Source organism: Lagopus leucura, unplaced genomic scaffold (assembly GCF_019238085.1).
Source record: "Lagopus leucura isolate 7727_CA_CO unplaced genomic scaffold, USGS_WTPT01 Super-Scaffold_100159, whole genome shotgun sequence".
Taxonomy (NCBI): Eukaryota; Metazoa; Chordata; class Aves; order Galliformes; family Phasianidae; genus Lagopus; species Lagopus leucura.
Window position 1 is genome coordinate 14122790 of NW_024962335.1, and position 18607 is coordinate 14141396.

An 18607-nucleotide genomic window follows, 5' to 3' on the forward strand; every position below is an offset into this window, starting at 1 on the left:
CTTAGCAGTGAGATGCATACTGACTGAAGAACTCTTACCAATACAAAGCATTTTGGGATGTGCATGTACTTGCTTATGCTTGATGTGAGATTAGTTCTGTGCTAGGGATTACTGCCCATTAAGCCACACTACTGAGTGGTCATGCTTTTCCCACATTATATCCACCATCTGTTCCTGTCTGTCTGCTGCCTATACTGAGGAGCAAGTTTCCAGATTCAATAGTCCTCTCTTTTTTTTTGGTGCTTTTTTAGTACTTAGCCCAGTGACTCTCAAGTGCAATGAATATCAAAAGAGTGAACAGTAAGATGAGCAGAAGCCCACAGCCACATTACATACAAAATTAAATGCAGCTCTCAGAGCTGTATGAACAATTATCAGTTCTTCATCATACTTTGAAACTCCAAAACCTTTTTTCAGTCCTGTCCCATTTTTCTGTAATTTTTTCCTAGATTCCAAGATGATTTGACATTGACTGGAATGAGACCTGGATTAAAACCCTGATCTCTGCCTTTCCATGAAAAGTCTGTTTTGCTTTGCACAGGCATTCTACTCTGTGCACATTACAACACCTGTATGTCACCAGCTATCAAACTGCCCTCTGAGAAATAAATGCATTTTAAAAGGTTGTGGAAATTCTTATGTATGAAGTGACTATAATGTTACAGTGGACTTCAGGTAAAATAAACACTGGGTGGCAATTACCCCAGCTGTATAATTTCCTTAGCCTGATATATAAAGAAGGCAATCAAGCACTATTTGAGCATAGGCTTGCTTCTCTAGAGATGCAAAAATTCAAAAGATTTGTCATCTGCGTTGTTTCAGTATTGGGGATTGACTTAAATTACTTCCCATTTATCTCCAGTTTCTGCAGGAAGCGTTCATTTCCTTACTTCTTCAGCTGGGAATATAGTCATTAACAAAGCCACAGGGGTGTGTGCAGTCATTTGTAACATCAGTACCACAGCCTGAATATCCCCTAGAGCCACAGCATCTGTCACAATGGACACTCACCTTCTCCTGCTGCTCCTATTCACATGCTGAGAGAGATGGAAAGGCAACATTCTCCTCCATCTGGTTGGGAAACAAACTACGCATTACAGCAGGAATAATGGATTCCAGACAGGAAGAGTGTGCTCTGGGCACCAAATCACATCAGTCACACTCAGATGTCTTACCAGCCATGCATTTGTGCAAACCCCAGTTGACAGCAGTGCAGAAATACCTCTTTAATGGCCACAGGCAACATGCTGAGGAGATCTGCATTTGATGCCTGTTGGAGGGAAAGGCAACCCTATTCTCTTCAAATAATGTTGATGGGTCATGGCTATTTTCTATGAAAGTAGGCTGCCTATTTGATTCTGCTTCCAGCTAGAGATGTTGCATTTGGAGATGAGAATTTTTGGGAAGAGCAGAAGTCTTCACTGCACTCTGAAAAGCTACAAAGTCCTTGAAAGTTTTCAAGAAAAACGTGAATAGATCACTGAGGGACAAGGTTTAATGAGCATGGTTGGGTGGTTGGACTAGATAATCTTAGTGGTCTTTTCCAACCTTAATGATTCTATGCTTCTACAAAAGTGGCAATGGAATGTGCAGAGGGAGACTGTCAACAGGATGATACTGCCCACACAATTCTTGAATTGCCAACTGAACTAATGCAAATCTTATGGCTGTGGTGTGCCATCAGCTGCAGTGCTTCTGCAAAGATGTAAGAGGCAAAGTGTGGAAAGGGCTCCAGACACCAAGTGTATTTTGGCATGGGAAAGGCAATAAGAGGACACATTGATCCAGGGACCAGGTGAATAAAAACAAGTGTCCTGTCCATCCCTGTGCATTCCAGAATGGTACATGTGTGGAGAAGGAATGTTGTTGCAAGGCATTTCATATCTTGCAGCTGTTTACATAGCAGGTAATTTGCAATGCTTTCACCAAACTAAATAAAATGCTCTAGGTCATCCAAGGCTGTTCCTTGCTTTGTGAGCATGCTGTCATCCAATCCCCATTGTAAACTGATCGATCTTTATCTTAAAAGCAATCATGCCTCTTCCTCCTACAACCTCCACTGAAAGGATGCTCCAGAATGTCACTCTTCTGATAGTAAGAAAGTGTCTTCTGAATACCAACCAAAGTGAATTCATGGTTGGCTTGCATCCATTAGCTCCTGTGCCAGTATTTTCTTTTAGCTAATATAATAATTATCCCCTGTTGCTGTTTTTACTCTGATGCATTTATAGAGTCATCATACCTCCCCTCAGTTCTCATTTTGTTAGGCTAAACAAGGCATACTCCCCTCAGTTTCCTTGTAGCTGGTAGACTCCTCACTCCTTTCTCCAAGCTGGCAGCTTTGTGCTGAGTTTGCTCCATGTTGAATCCTCCTCTGAAGCTCGATTTGTTGAGAAGTCTCATCAAGGTCTCATAGTGAGTAGTGCCTTGAATGCTTCCCTTTCTCTAGAGGAAATACCTCCCCCTTTTTATGAGAGCAGAAGATTGGAGTCCTTTCTTAAAACATTTGGGTACAACTTTCTGATCCTTCCTGTATCTCCAAACCCTATCCTCACAGGTTAATGAATTTTAAAAGTTAATGAATTTTACAATAGCATTAATATATTAAGAGGTAAAATAAGCATAAAGAGGACCACTTTGAAAACAATGATGGGTGTCTGGTTGCCTGTAAAGCATAATACGTTGTTAAAAGATCAGCAAGAGTCAATTTCTTTATACTTTCCATTATAGTAAAAGGGAAATACAGCAGCAAGGAACATGCATAACTTATTCCTGGTGTTTCAGGGACAATGCTAGAGTCAGCTCAGCCCAAGGTTTACCCTATGACTACAGCACAGTTATAGTGGAGAAGGGACTGTTTTTCAGATTGGTAGTACTGTATGGGTATCACACTGTGGGGTGAGCCACTACCATGATGCCCATAGCATTGGGGTGCTGCTCATGAGGAGATGTGGAGCCAAACTTCCTCAGGCTTCATTTCTCCAACATGCCCTAGTTGCTGCAGGGCTGTATGTCCTTTCTTCCTTCTTTCAAACTTTTTCTCCCTGTAATGCTGTTTCTGCTGAGGAAAAGAGAGAAAAAGTCAAGGTGCCAGACAGACATGCATCTGCATTCACCTGTAAAGAATCACACCTTTTCCTTTTTCGCTCCTGATTCATTTTCTTTGAACAACTGCAGTAATACCTGCCAGCCTCCTTTGAGTGGAAAGAAATTACTAGTCATTTTGCTAAAAAACAGAAAAAAAGTCAATGATACCAGTCACTCGTATTCTTGTTTGGAGTCCAGCTTGATGTTTCTTTGTGTGTTTGTGATGAAGAAAGACTTGTGGACGCAAGGGAAGCCTTGCAACAGCATAGATTATGTTTCATATTTGGAGTCCAGTCTTTCACCATTACCTGGTCTTTACCACTGCCCTTCCTGCCCTCTCTCCATCTCTTCTTAAACACCTCAAAAATCTCCTCGCTCAGAAATGCCTTATGAAGTCTGATGATCTGCAGCCTCTCAGTGGCAGTGTGTGTCCTCTGAATCACCTCTGTAACAGAGCAAGAATTGCAACTGCTGCCATCGAACCAGACTGATGCATTAGTTTCACAAAAACAAGGCCACACATCCCACTAGATCTACAGTTTTGTTGCGCTTTTAAAATGTTTTAATAAAAAATATTAAAGTAAGCTTTGTTACATACATACATTAACTATATTACATATGTTACAAGGCCTGCTTTGAAAGTACTGCCTCTTATTGATGCTGGTCCATGATATCAGAGGCAGATGTTGGTGGGATGGCAGTAGAGGCTGAACCTTTCCACCAGTATTCCATTACATGTTGTGTGCCACAGATGGCAGCAGAGAAGCAGTCTGACAAATCACTGTCCGATATGAAAGTGCAGGTGAAGCAAAGGTGTGTCCTTGAAATCCTCCATGAAGCAAGAATGGCACCCACTGACATTCACTGACATTTGTGAACATTTATGGAGGCCAAACAGTGGATGTGTGCTCCGTGAGGTGGTGGATGGTGCATTTCAGATGTAATAGTGACAGTGGATCACCTCCACTGGTGCAAATTTTTATGAACCTGCAGGCTGTTGTGCATCACTTGTAAAAATGCATGGCTCATGGTGTTGGCTATGCTGAAAAATAGTGTTTTGTGGCTGAGAATTTGCTTTATCAAATAGCGTTATTGTGCTTTTTGTGAAGAACTAGGAAGAATTACTTTTGGAGCAACCTATATATATGCAGCTTAAAATGTTTCTTCTGAAGTCAGTGTGGTCCAGGCAAGCCAAAAGGTTGGACACCCAAGATATAGGTGAGTGCTGAATATGCGTTTATGACATTTTACTTCTCTGCATGAAATGGAGAGCTACTTCTTTCAACCACGTCTGTAATTTTACTAGATTTCTCTTTACATTGATACCAGTTTAAACTATCTTAAATAAAGGTAGATCAAAAGACTTGTTACATTCATGAATAGATCACAAGACAGAATCATATCTCTAAGAAAATGGGAGATGGTTATGCTGTTTATTACAGGGAGATGTTTATCTTAGTCATTTGGCTTGTACAAGGGTACACATGATGGTAGAAAGATCCTGATTTGCTGCGACTTTCTGGAATCGTCATGGAGAAGAAAGAGAAAAGTCCTTGGCCTGAGTGTAAGTGTAGCTGAACAGAGACACAATGACTTTTTCTTTTTTTTTTTTGGTGGGGTTGCACTAGTGTTCATTAATAAACTTACATCTTACTATCACATAAGCTGAAAAAAAATGTAACCTGTGGTTACGGGAGAACCTGATGGTATGGACCTGTGGCATTGCAAGGTGGCAGAATGGCAGAAGAAAACTGTTTGGGATGTTTGCAGTCTGGGCCATCACTGAGCTAATGCTTGGAAACATGAGGAGTGCAAGTCCTGTATAAAATTAGTTTTAACTGTAATTTCCATCAAGTAGACAAATCAACTATAAATATGAGCTTAAATTTTTTGTAGGGAGACAGGACTGGGCTGAAGTATAGATAAAAGCATGGGTTAAACTTGCAATGAGAACATTTTCTATGTCACATCAGAAACCAGAATTTGGTATATGCCGAGATGAATAGAAACACAGAATCACTAAAGTTGGAAAAAGACCCCTGGGATCACCATGTCCAACCATCATCCCATCCCCATCATGCCCACTAACCATGTCCCTCAGTACCAATGGAAGCTTCCTCAGCCCAGAGCCCATTGCAACCATGAACAATGTGTTGAAGTTTCCTCTTCTCTTCCATTCACTGTTATCCAGATGGAAGATGGGAGTTTTTAACATTGCCTGGGAATGCTGGTGCTGTGACAGTCTAGGAAGCAATTTTGACCAGCCTCCCAGGGATCCCCAAATCCTCACAAGCTGTACACTATACAGAGATATTAAAGCCCTCCCAGGAGGTGCTGGTCCCCTGTGAGCCACACTGGCCCATCTAGCTCACAGTTGTTTTGTTGAGAAGCCTGCAGAAAGATTTGGTGTTTCATAACTTCAGTTTCAGGTTGGGGGAGTCCAAAATAGGAAAAAAAAACCCAAAACATTGTTCATTTCTGTGAAGGGTATAACAGTCAGTGTACATAGAGAGAGAAAGATCGTATCGTTGTGCAACCCTGTCATAACTCATTCTCTTTTTAACATTACCAGCTGGTAAGACTGTTGAGTATTGGTGCAGTGCTTGGAGCTCAGGAAGGAAGGGATGTTTTATGGTGTTAAGTTCAATTCACAGTTAAATGTCTCAGGTAATGGAAGCTTTTACCACATCACTTGAGAGACCATTCTATTGTCTGCTGGATTTCATAAGCAGGGATTTTTCTTTTTTATTTAGTTGAGCTGCTTGCTTTTTCTGAAGAAATAAACGACCAAATAAAAAACAAATCTGAAAATCTCCCCCACTGAGTCTATTTCAGTTGTTGCTGTTTTTCTTCGCATTTTCCTCCTTGAAATGCATTAGTTTCCAGTTGAAAGAACCTGAAGAAAAGATGATTATTACCAAGAAATTTGCAAATTAGCACAGCTCAAAACACCCCCACAGCAGTATTCTAGTAAAATGAGTAAGGCTGGGCTAAAATCTCTACATATTTATTTGGATCATTCTATATTTGGACTTCAAAATCCTATTACTGGGAGGAAATTTAAGACGCTTTAGATACATTTATCCTGGAAATAGGACTGGTAAATTGTAAGATCTCATAGGCGGGAGGATGAGGACAGTGTATAAGATCAAACAAGGAGAAAAGTAAAAGGCATTCTTCCTTTTCTATTAAGGGTATTTGCATATCTTCAGCACATTCAGCAGATGAATATTTTCTGCAGATGGACAATATTAGTGGTTAAAGAGAAGTAAAATGCACAAAGCATGGGATGTGGAGTATTGCAGTGCCATTACACAAATTGATGCTGTGCCTTCAGCAGAGGCTTTCAGTTCAATTTAGATCACCTCAGAAGGAAGAGGAGAGGGAGCCTACATGTGGAAAAACCACAGAAAGATTGAATCATTAGCAAAGGGTGGAAGATGAGGAGGGTGGAAGAGGCAGACTGCATGAAGTGCGGTGCAGAAGAGGTGACCACTAATTGCTTTTATTTAGTTAGTTAGTTAGTTACTTTGTGAGCATCTCTGTTTCTTGAAGACCAGGATCTGAACAAAGCTCTAAACAACAGTGAAAGTTTTTATGTATCTGTTTATGAGGGTGGATAGTGATAGGACAAGGGGGAATGGTTTTAAACAGAGGCAGGGGAGATTTAGGTTAGAAGTTTTTCACACAGAGGGTGATGAAGCACTGGAACAGGTTGCCCAAGGAGGCTGTGGATGCCCCATCCCTGGAGGCATTCAAGGCCAGGCTGGATGTGGCTCTGGGCAGCCTGGTCTGCTGGTTGGCGACCCTGCACATAGCAGGGGGGTTGAAACTGGATGATCATTATAGTCCTTTTCAACCCCAGGCCATTCTATGATTCTATGAGTCTATGATCCTATGATTCTATGATTCTATGTTAACTCTAGTGTAGTGACTGCAGTTTTAAGTGCGTTTTTATTTGAATACAGCCATTCTAGAAAGGAGGAAGCTACCATGTTCCAGAACAGAATTCAAATTTGGATGTTGAGAACTTGTCAAGAAATGCTTCCCTGGAGAAAAATGATCTCATAAATGTCAACTGCAGCATTTCTTAAATCTTCCTGTGAAGCAGTTGCTCCAGGCATTGCCATCAACAGTGTCTAAGCAGTATCTTCTGCCCTCCTGTACACGGATCTACACAACATCGTGAAGTCATCTAGCACTGAGTTTTTCACCACATTCTACTCTTTACTGCAGCTAAGTTCACATTTTACTGACGTGCTATCTCACGGTGCTCGCTAGTGCTACCTGCCAAGATTTACAGCATCTTTCCTTAACCTCAAATAGCTGCAAAAGTCACCAGATGGCAGCAAAGTCATTTCTGGTCTGCTCTTTCCCGGTCACGGCTGCGTGCTCTGGGTGCTCTGTACAGCCACAGTTCCAAGTTTTGCAGAGCATACAAAGACATCTCTCCCTGCTGAGGAAATACCTTCCTCTTTCTCAAAAGGAGGTTTATGATCTCCATTTGATGCCTCCACGAAGGCTGGGTTTTAAGGGATGCTTTCCTATTTTTCTCCAGATTCCCTATTTTTCTTCAGAGTTGCTGCTATTTATAGCTTGCCAACACCAGCATATATACATTCTAATGGCTTTGTTCTTATGGTATGCTGTAAGCTGCAAGTGGAATGTGAGGCAACTAATTTATCTTCAGCTAAGGGTAGAGACTGTCGCCAGAACCAGGACAGGTTAAATGAGTGGGTCAGGGATGAAACTGGCTAATAGGAAACTTGTTAATGGTTTTGTTTACTAGTGCTCCATCATTGTGGTGATTTTTGCTCAGTAAAATGCTAGAAATATAATGCTGAGAGAAATATCCCAAAGAATTAAAGAAGACAGAATATATACATACCCATAGCAATCCTCAGGTTTCCCAAATCTGAAATATCCCATAAAAAGGAAAAATTCTCAGACTCTTTCCCATCTGCAGCAATTAGACACTGAAGCTACATAGCAGCCTGATGGGTGGACAGGTAGGGAAGGGGATAGGACAGGAAAGCAGCTGGCTGGCAATGCCCGTGTCATTTTGCTTCCTTTCCCATGAAACCTCATTGAATGTGAGCAGTTTCCTGGTACAATCCAGATGTTAGCACTGGGTTCAGGAGAAAGTTTCTTCTGATAGCCAGAGTTTGGTCTTTCTGAGCCCAATAGCTCCTTACACATTTTCCAAAAGCTTAATTCTTATTCCCATAAGTGTCCTCATTACAATTTGTCGGTGGAAGGAATCCCACACATTGGTGCTATTCCACTCATTTTTGGAGCCCTCTTTACACTGAGAGAGATGTAGAAAAACAGTAAGAGGAAAAGAAGAATACAACAATTTATTGCATTTGCACACTCAGTTATTTACACATTTAGGGTTGCAAACATTCACTTCCTCTTTCTTGCTCCTACTTAACTTCAGCCATCCTGTCCTCGGGCTGAGATTGGAAATCTGAAATGGACTTAAAACAAAAGTACGTGCTCTGGCTTATTATGAGCATGTTTCAAGGGAAAAGTTGATTATGCTTTTATTGGACTGAATGTATTCGGTTGCAGCAACTTTTATTTTTTTCCAAACAAAGTTTTGTTATTCAAACAAAAGGCTAAATGTTATTCGCTATGCCAACATTTTCCTGTAGCTCACTTTTAAAATAGCCTTTAGGATTTACATGAGTAAATCAAACCTCAGGAAGAAGCTTGCAGGGGGAAAAAAAATCACTGCATTAGAGGCGATAAAATGAGAAATGAAAGAGATGAACATCAGTGCAAACTCATCAGCATCAGAATAAACTCAGAAATAGACATTCTACATTTCCATAATGCTGTCAGCTGCCACTACAGAGACAGGGATCTATTACCTCTGTTTATACTGCTGCTAACTTAATTTATAACAATTTATTCTATAAAAGTAGACAGTAATTTGACTGGTTGGGGGAAAAAAAAGCCTTCTGTGCTGAAAATAAAGATGATAATGCATATAATAGATTTCTAAAAGTAATTTGAATGGCCAGTTAAAACACAAGGTGAGTTAAATGTATTTTTAGTAAATCTCAGCACGAATTATCCAGTCTCATACGCGTATTTGTGGATGGATCGATAAAGGGGGAACACGGCACACTTACTTAATGTGATTAGATGGGCTGAGGTTAGCGGACTGGCAGACTTCTTAATTTGGCATGGGAGGAGGAAGTGAGAGCAATGCCCTCAGGCTGAAATCAGGCACCTTTCCGTGATTGGCATTGTGAGAAAAGGATGTGATGCAGCTTGATTCAAATAAAATGAGCAACTCATGACGCTTCTGTCTGGGTGGCAGAGAAGATGAGAAGCACCACAGCATTCAGCCTGAGGAGGAGTCTGGATTCTATTGTGCAGTCAGACATAAATGTGTTCTGCTTTTGTTCTGAACCAGTCAACACAAGCTTCAACTCAGAAGCCTGCTGCTGTGCTAATGCCCTCCCTCAGCACTGTGTATTGGACTTAGCCACTCACCACCACTGGTCTGTGTTTGGTCTGCATCTGACTGCATTCCGCTGGATTGGTTTCCAAACAAGCTCAGATCAGATTGCAAGGCACCATGAAGTTGAACCTGAGCTATCTCTGCTCGTTGCAGGGAAGTTGGACTAGATGACCTTTAAAGGCCACAGAATGGCCAGGGTTGGAAGGGACCTCAAGGATCATGAATCTCCAAACCCCTGCCACATGTAGGGCCACCAACTTCCACATTCAATACTAGACCAGGCTGCCCAGGGCCCCATCCAATCTGGGTCCCTTCCAACTCAAGTGATTCTATGATTTTATGATTCTATGTTGGGATATCTCAGCACTTTTCTGTGAGGCTATGTCCAAGCTAGTTAAAGCCTATAGGCTGTCTCTTCTCTTGGGCAAAGGTCCTTATCCTCTTCATTTTCTCAGCAGGAGTCTGGACTTTTTCAGTAGCAAACAAGCCTCATGGTGAGAAGCTTACTCCTCTTAAGTGCCTTTCATGCCCCCTTAGAAGTAGTTCATGAGCCTTTAGAGGTTCATAAACCAGAGGCAGGAAAGCATGGCCGTGAAAAGTCTAAGGGATATAATCATCAGCCCACAGGTGAGCATGTGCTTAAATGCTTTGCTGATCAGAAACAGGCTGCTGAAGCAGGGCCTTGGGAACTGCCTTGTGACTGCAGATATTCCCTTTATGACAAGAAGCAGATCTTCAGGCTGTGGTGGAATATGTTCCTGTTGCAACACAGTCTGTCTTTGTATGGGAAGAGAAAGAAAAACACTCACCTCTCGTGCCTGTGGAAAGTGTTGAGATCCATTCTGGAAACAGTCAGGGGAGGACTGGCAGTGCTCTGGCCCCACAGCCAGAGCATGTTCCTCCTACCAAGTGGCAGCTCACCTGGAACAAACATGGCACCTGAGTCCTTACTGATGGCTCATGACATGGATGATGGAAAGGGCAGCCCTGAGGGTAAGCAAGGGAGCTGTTATCTCTGGGGTACATCCTCAGCTTTGCCTGGGTCAGTGAAATCCCCTCCTAGTGGGTTGAGAGAACTCAGATGAGTCTTCTGAGGGTATGCATACCTCAGCTCCCTCAACAGCCTTTCCAATTTCAAAGACAACATTGCATAGCAGACAACATTGGCACATACACCAGCATTGCAGGAAGGAGGGAAGTCTCCTGGTGTAGGGTAAAAGATGGAAAGTCTAAGCCACAACATCTTATGAAGCAGGATGCTAGATTGGCTGTGGGAAATAAAAAGCAAGACTGGACAGGAGTCAAGGGGTGTAACACTGGGGAGAGTGCTGAGATGTGAAGGAACAAAATGCATGGCAAGCTGAAGCCTTATCAGTGTACAATGTATACCAAGAAAAAAAGAAATCACTGGCTGTGATTTCAAGCCTGATTGCTGCTCCTTCAGCGCCCCAGCATAACATTTGATATGGACATGAAGGCAAGAGCTTGCTTGGAAACATGGGTAAATAAAGTTTTGAACGTTGAAAGCTTTGATCATAGGGTTTATTTGTGCCCATTTATTCACAGTTTGTTTAATTTGTTTAATGTGTAGGAGAATAACTCATGACATTTTTGATGCTTATAATATATAAAGCTGGATTTTACTTTATTTGACCACCCATCAGAGAGCTAGGAGTCTAGAGTCAATTAGCAGTGAGATTTAATGCATTCGACATGACACACACTGCAAAGATCAGCCAAGTTGCATTCAGATAGCTGCATTATCAGGTCTGTAGAACTCCATGAGGTTTGCCTTAAATTGCCGTTCTGCTCTGAAAAGCAGGCTCTAAAAAGCTCATGGTGTGGTTCCATGTTTATTGCCTTGCTCCAGTCCTTACCTCATCATACAGCTTAAAGGAAGATGCTTTCTTCCTGCTGTTTGTCAGCTCAAGGTGAATCAGAGAGGAAAGCTGAATTGCTGTTTCATGCCAAATCAGAGCAGATAAATGATGGACAAATGATTTAATCCCGTAATGTTTTCCACTATGCTGGGACAATCCTCCTTGTGTCAACTGGTAACATTGCTGCTGGAGCATTCACCACAGTGTTTGCTTTTTACAGAAGCCAACTTCGTCTTCCCTGCTTGGTGTCATTTTAGATGAATGCAGTTAGTCCTAGGATGAATGGCTGCAGCACTCTGAGCTGTGCTTCAAGGTAAGGCAGCTCACAGATTGGTCAGTGAGCTAAGAAGCTATGGTGTGGCCTCCTTCTTTTCTTTTCCCTTATCAAAGCTCCGTCCAGCCTCAGAATTCCAAGGGCTGGGGGAAAACACATCCAGACACCAAAGGCTCTCATTTGCTCATGCTTGCATGAATCAAAATCTCTTGCTATCAGATGAGAGGACAGCCAAAAGAAGTGAGACAGGGTGTTGAACACATCTATCAGAAACATCTGTGAGAAAAGCATATATAACATTTCATTGCAGTACGATACAACTTTTTTTTCCCTTTTGGTCACCGCCAACTGGACCTTCTGAATCTCATATAGTTTCCCTAAGTAGCTGTTTCTTATCCCTCCTTTACTTTCCCAATGCAATGCAGTGCTCCTGGGATCTGTGCTTTGTGAAGTGCTAAATTCCACCTCAGGATCTTCTTGTGTTTGGGGTATTGTCACAAGTCTCTTCCTTATATCTGTTCCCCATCACTCAGCTTTTTTTATTGACTTGCTGGGACATCACACATTCTGACTTTCTCTGTCCAACCTGGCTGGTATCAATCAGAAGGTTCAGAAAATACTCACATGAGAGCAGGGAAAAATTATGGTTCTATTATCTTTGTTTATTAGCCTTGCTTCCATGAGATATCAAAATAACAAGTAATGGTCCAACGATTTTTCCACCAACTAGGGAGATGGCTTATAATACTGATGCTTCTGGTTCCTTCTTATGTGCCTGCAGGTCTTCCAATCTACTCTGAGGACTGTTCTAGAAAACAGTAAATGGTGATAGTAAACAATCTATGATTTTCCCATGTGGTCTTTCCAACATGCTTGTTTGTTTTCTTCCTAATCTGCCTTTCAGTGAGACCATGATCTCATGTGAGGTCATATCTTCACTATCTTAACAGAAAAAACTACACTTGTTTTAATTAACAGTAAGTTCATCCCTCCCTTCCAAAACTGGAGGATGAATCTCCCTCAGCTGTAGCAGCACAGTTCTTGCTGGCTTGAATTTCAACCAGGAGTATGGTAGGAAACACCAGGTCTCCTTTGGGGCATCCCATGTATAAGAACACAGTGAGAGAATCCTCCTTACTTCCTCCTGGGACTGAATTGATCAATCCCTCCCTAACCTCCAAGGGAGAGGAATTAAGTCAAAAATAAACACTGCCTTCAGATGAAAGTTGCTTATCTGAGTGCTGGGCAGAGGCCTTGTACAGGAACCCCTTAGGAGGCACTCCATTTCACTCTTTCCCTCCAAACCAAGCAGCCAAGTAGTGAAACTTCAGCAGAGGAACATTTTTTTTCCTCTCTTGAACTTATAACACAGCTTCCTGCTGTGTCAGCTGGAGTCTGTGGTGTGAGGCTGGCCCTAATGGGCTGTGACTGTGTCACTCGCGGGGTGTGAAGAAACCCATATGCCTGAAGAACTTTCTATCTATTAAACATACTACTCTGGAAACATTTGGGTTAATTCTTGTTGCCTAGCAAAGGTGTTTCATCTCCTTTTGCATAACCCTTCCATTAAAGTTCATTTTCCAGACATGAAAAGATAATGCAGGTAATCTCTGCTCGCAATCTATTTTGAGATTTTCTGCCAGCCTTCTTCTTCCAGGCTCCACAGAGTGAATTGGTTAGTGCAGGGTGGCCAATTTGCTGGCCTAGCATTCACTGCAGCTCAACAGTGACAGAAGAGATGCCTGAGGGACCTAACACTGTTGACCAGATTTTGGGGCTGCTTTCCTCAGTCAGTTCACACAAATGGAATGGAAATGTTCACACTGAACCAGGTTCAGGGATGGATCTGGAAAGAGTAAAATCATAGAAAGATAGAATCGTTAAGATTGGAAAAGACTTCTAAGATCACCCAGTCCAACAGCCAGCCCACCCCCACCATGCCCACTGACCACATCCCTCAGTGCCGCATCCACACGGTTTTGGAACACCTCCAGGGACGGTGACTGCACCACCTTCCTGTGCAGCCTGTGCCACCGCAGCACTGCTCTTTCAGAAAACAATTTTCCTGATGTCCAACTTAAACCTCCCCTGGCACGACTTTAATCACCCATGGGCTAGCATTACAAAGCAAGTAGGCATCCTCACCCTTAATGACTGGTTAGAGGAGGATGGAAAGTCTCTTCCCTTCGTATATTTATACAAGGAACAGTAAAAACAGAACTTCTGCTCTGCCAGTGCATCCAGAGAAGCAACTAGATGTGGTGGGATCAAAAGGGGCAATTCTCCCCTTTCCTGTTCCCATACCGCACTATGAGGGAAGAGATGGAGAGGAGCTGTTGCCTGGAATGGACACTACTGGTGACACTAGAAGGAAGAAATAGTCTGCTAAGAGTGGAACTAATGAGATTTCAATACATTTTTGTCTTATGGTCAATAGTCCAGCTGAAACTTTTTCAGTGCTTGAGACATTTATAAAACTTCTCATCTGTGGGGGGTCTCTTGTATGTAATAAACTGTGAGTTCAGCATATAGATATTCCATCACTGAGTTCACCTGGACTCTGTCCTCTACTCAGACCTCTTCTCTTTTTTTTTCTTCTTCTTTGTTTTTTTTTTTTTTTTAATTTAATTGTCAATCCAGTGAAATTCAGCTGAAATTTTACAGTGAGCTCAGGGGAATGACAAGAAGGAAGACAGAATGGACACTCATCTTCACAAAGAACAAAGCTGTGTGAATACCATTTCCCTAGAAATTCTGGACCAAAATCTCTAATTTTTCAGCAAGTGGAACGTGGATTGAAGCATCCTGACAGCTATGAGGAAATAAAGGACCACCCAAACGGTGCTCAGTTTTTCTTGCTCAGGAGGAGAAATGCCACACCTGAAATGCCTGAAATCTTCTACCAGCATCTGCCTCAAGCTGCTTCTCTACAATAACTTCTTAAATGAAAGAAAAGTGTTTTCTGCTCTCAGTCTTTCACTGCTGCTTTCTTCTTCATTCTCTCTCTCTCTCTCTTTTTTTCATAAACATCATAAATTCATCTCTCAGAAAGCGGGAGAGAGGGAGAGATTAATTAAGAAGCTTGTATTTCAGTCTGAGGCTTTCACTGATAATCAGAAACTGCTTGAGTTGCGCTTTCAGGGGTTTGTAATATGAACAGGATCTCTGGATAGGGAGACAGGCTGTAATTAATTTCTCACTCAAGGACGATTACAGATATAAATAGTAAAACAAAGATAGCAAATATCAGCAGAGGTGCCCACCTTGCATGTTGCATGTTGCTCAGCAGCAGATCATTTCCTGCTCAAGGTCATTGGTCCACAGAATGAAAGGGATATGGCACTAGATTTCCATTTTCACCATTTTTCACCCACTTCTCCAACTGCCAGGCATAGCTGAGAAAGTTTCTCTTCTTGTCTCAGTGCTATCAGAGAGCTGTCCTAAAGGTTGGCAGCAAAAACTAGTTAAGCTGGGTGAGTTTGAGCGTTGTTACTGTTGTATTGTGGGAAGCAGGGAGCCTTAGCAAGGAGATGAAAGGGATGGGTTGGCAGAACCCTCTAGCTGCTTTTCAGCACTTCGGGTTTCTTGGGAAAAAATAAGTGCTTTGCTGCCAGGGCTCTGCGGCAAATTTCAAAAGAAAGAGTAAGTCTAATGTTGCAGCGCTGAGCAAGTTTGCAGGCAGCCTGCAAACAGCTTTGGGATGTGAATGACGTCAATTTGTTTCTGTAGGTGCCATCTCCACAGCACATGATGATGCTCTCAGTGTCTTCAACATGAAAGCTAGATGTGGCTCTGGGCAGCTTGGTCTAGTGGTTGGCCCTGCCTGTGGCAGGGGGGTTGAAACTGGATGATCATTATGAACCTTTTCAACCCAGGGCATTCTATCATTCCATGATTCTATGATTCTATGACTCTTTGAAAGGTGCTATAGAAACCTCGGGAGAAAAGGGAGACTGGTGGTCTTACAGAGTGGGTGTTCTTGGACAGACCAGTGGCTTTCTTGTTCATTGCAGGGGAGTTGGACCAGATGACCTTTAAAGGTCCGTTACAAACTCAAACAGTTCTATGATTCTACGATTCTTACTGCCTTAGGATACATCCTCTAAGACAGCAGTGAAGGGAGATAGGGGAGAACATATCCTTTCTTCCATGTCCCATAGGAGTGGAGAGACCTAATGTTCTGGAGGTGTGGCTCTTCTGTGTGCCCATCAGTCCGGAGCTAAGGGAAAGCTGCTGAGATAACAGCCAGCTCTCTTGCAGTGCTCCTCATTAGCAGCCATCAATGCTGTTCAAAACAGGTCAACAGTATCATTGACTATTTTATAGAGAGGGACAATAAAGCACAAGAATACACAGAGCAGTGCAGTCAGTCTCTGCTAGCAAGAGATACCATGTTTTTAATGACCTATAATGTGCCTGACCCCAAAACAACAGTTTCCTTTAAGGGCAAATAACCTTGAAAGAGCTAAGCAACACTCAGCTTCCAAAGTTGACATCATAGTGATGAAAACTCCACTGTTCCCTCCAGGCTTGTCAACAGCAGTACAAGGTTCCACCTATGGATGTACATTAGAAGTAGAAATAAAGTGATAACTAACTTTGAAAGCTTTCCTTTAAGGCTTATGCAGAGAGATTTTATCTGCTTCCTCTTGCACTGAATATCTGTCTAAAATGAAGGGTTTCCTTTGAAAATGGTTTTTCAAGAAGCAGTGAGGAAGCAATGGGCAGTGACTGGCTGAACTCTGCAGCAAGCTCTGTTCCAGAGGAGGATGGGAAGGACTGAGCTACCTATGTGCTGTGGATCAGAAATGGTTGTTTATCAGGTGAGGAAAATGGTGGAGATATTGAAAGGTCCAGAGGAGGTCAATGAAGATAGAAGTGCCATTGAATTTATGGATGATGAGAGATTGTAGGGTCTCTTTAGCCAGAAATGATGACTAGTTAGAGGGAAACTTGTCTGAGACATTCACAATGATTAAAGATGGAAAGAGAAATTGATTGCTCCTTCCTTTCTTTTATTTCCTTTTTTTTCCCAACCCTGTCCTGTAACATGGGAACAAGGGGTCACTGGCTGAAATTGAAGGGCAACAGCTTTAGAGCTGATAAAAGAAACCTTTTACTTTTGAAAATGCTGCATGTAGTTTACCCATGGAATTTATTGTCCCTTTCCCTGAGGTCATAGGGGCAAAGGCTATGGATGGATTTTAAAGAGGCCAGACTAATTTCACAACCCTTTAAAACATTTGTGGCTACTTGGGGAAAGGCAAAAAAAAAAAAAGATGGGAATTGAATCATATGCTCTGGGGCAAAACCTCAGTGCTCCTGAGCCAGGATGGAAACCTCATCAGAGTACGCTGAATGGCTGGAATGGATTTAACCATGCTCATCCCTGTGCACCACTCCTCTCTGCGGGGCTTCTGCTTCACTGTGGAGGTAACTGAAGGGATCATGAGGCTCAGTACAGTTTCTCCCATTCCTGGGATGGTGTCTTAATGAAAACTCACTTTCACAGTTGCCTTAAATTGGAATGGACTGAGAGGCATTAATGATGCATGTGCTGGTTTGCAAAGCTCTCATGAGAATCAATCGCTATTGTCATGCTGACAAGATGAGCTCTGTGTCAAAGAAATAAATACATGCCAAGCCCAGCACGTGGCTCTTGAGTGCTCTCCAGAGAAACTGGGCTTAGAGCTGAAGAATGGATTCAGCTCTCAGATTTGTCTTGGCCTTGTCCTTTCTTAAGCAAGGTAGCAACCATCATGTTTTGTTCCTAGGAAAGAGACGGGTTTCATTATTCATTGACCATGAAACTCCATCTGTTTAGGAGTATAGTGAACAAAGGACAGGTAAGGCTGCAAATCTGCTGTAACATGAATCCCTGTGAGAGCCACCCATGAATAAAGATCTAGCCATTTAGAGAACTGGGCCCTAGGGATAAAATTACAGCCCCATGTGCCACAGATAAATCACAGAAGGAAAATGTGGGCTGGACTTTCAATATTGGGGATTGGGATTGAGTTTGACTTGCAATGTCATCTTCATGAAAGGAAGATGGTGATTGGAAGGAGAGCTTGTCCTCCAGCAAATTAGAGATTAAGAAAGTTTATTAGCACCAGAGTCCACACTGAAAAAACATCAGTCATCACATTTTTATGTCCTGGAGAGTCATCAGCCATTTCCATGTTAGGAGAAACAGAGGAATTTTAAAATAAGTGCTCTTCCCTTGGTATTTTCTGGTGATTAAGTGCCACTGCCCACAACACTTATTTTCATGCCAATAGTCTTCTGGTTAATCTAATCTTTTTTTTTTTTTTTCTTTTCTTTTTCTTTTTTTTTTTTTTGACAGCAGCCATCACTAACAGCTGAGGTTCTTTATTGCTCTGCTCTGCCACCAAACATAAGTTTTCCCATCTCACCCGTCAGAAATCATGGGATTATGTCATCCCACTGACAACACTGTCAGTTCACTAAAATGCTGCAGGACATCACACAGTGTCCTCCCAGTGACAACTTTGGCTGGGCAAAGCCGTCAACTTTCTGTATTCCTGCAGTGTTTTGGGGGTAAAATCACCACTCAACTGCACACACTTCATATAATAGTCTTAATGGAATTGCTTCCCAATTTCTGCTCGAAGGGGTATTTCAATGTGTAAACCCTTTTTTCCTTCCCCATCACCCCATCCTTCACCTGTATTGCGTGTGACCAGATGGAGAGGTAGCTGTAAGTAGAATTGGATCAACTAATATGGTAAAGCAGACTTGTGAATTTTTTCCACGTCCTCAGAAGGTGTCCTCCACTGAGATTGTTGTTGATCAAGTGGAGCCCTTTTCCATCTGGGTGACAAACATGCACATCCACGCAGAGGAAGTGTTATTAATAATGCATCAGTG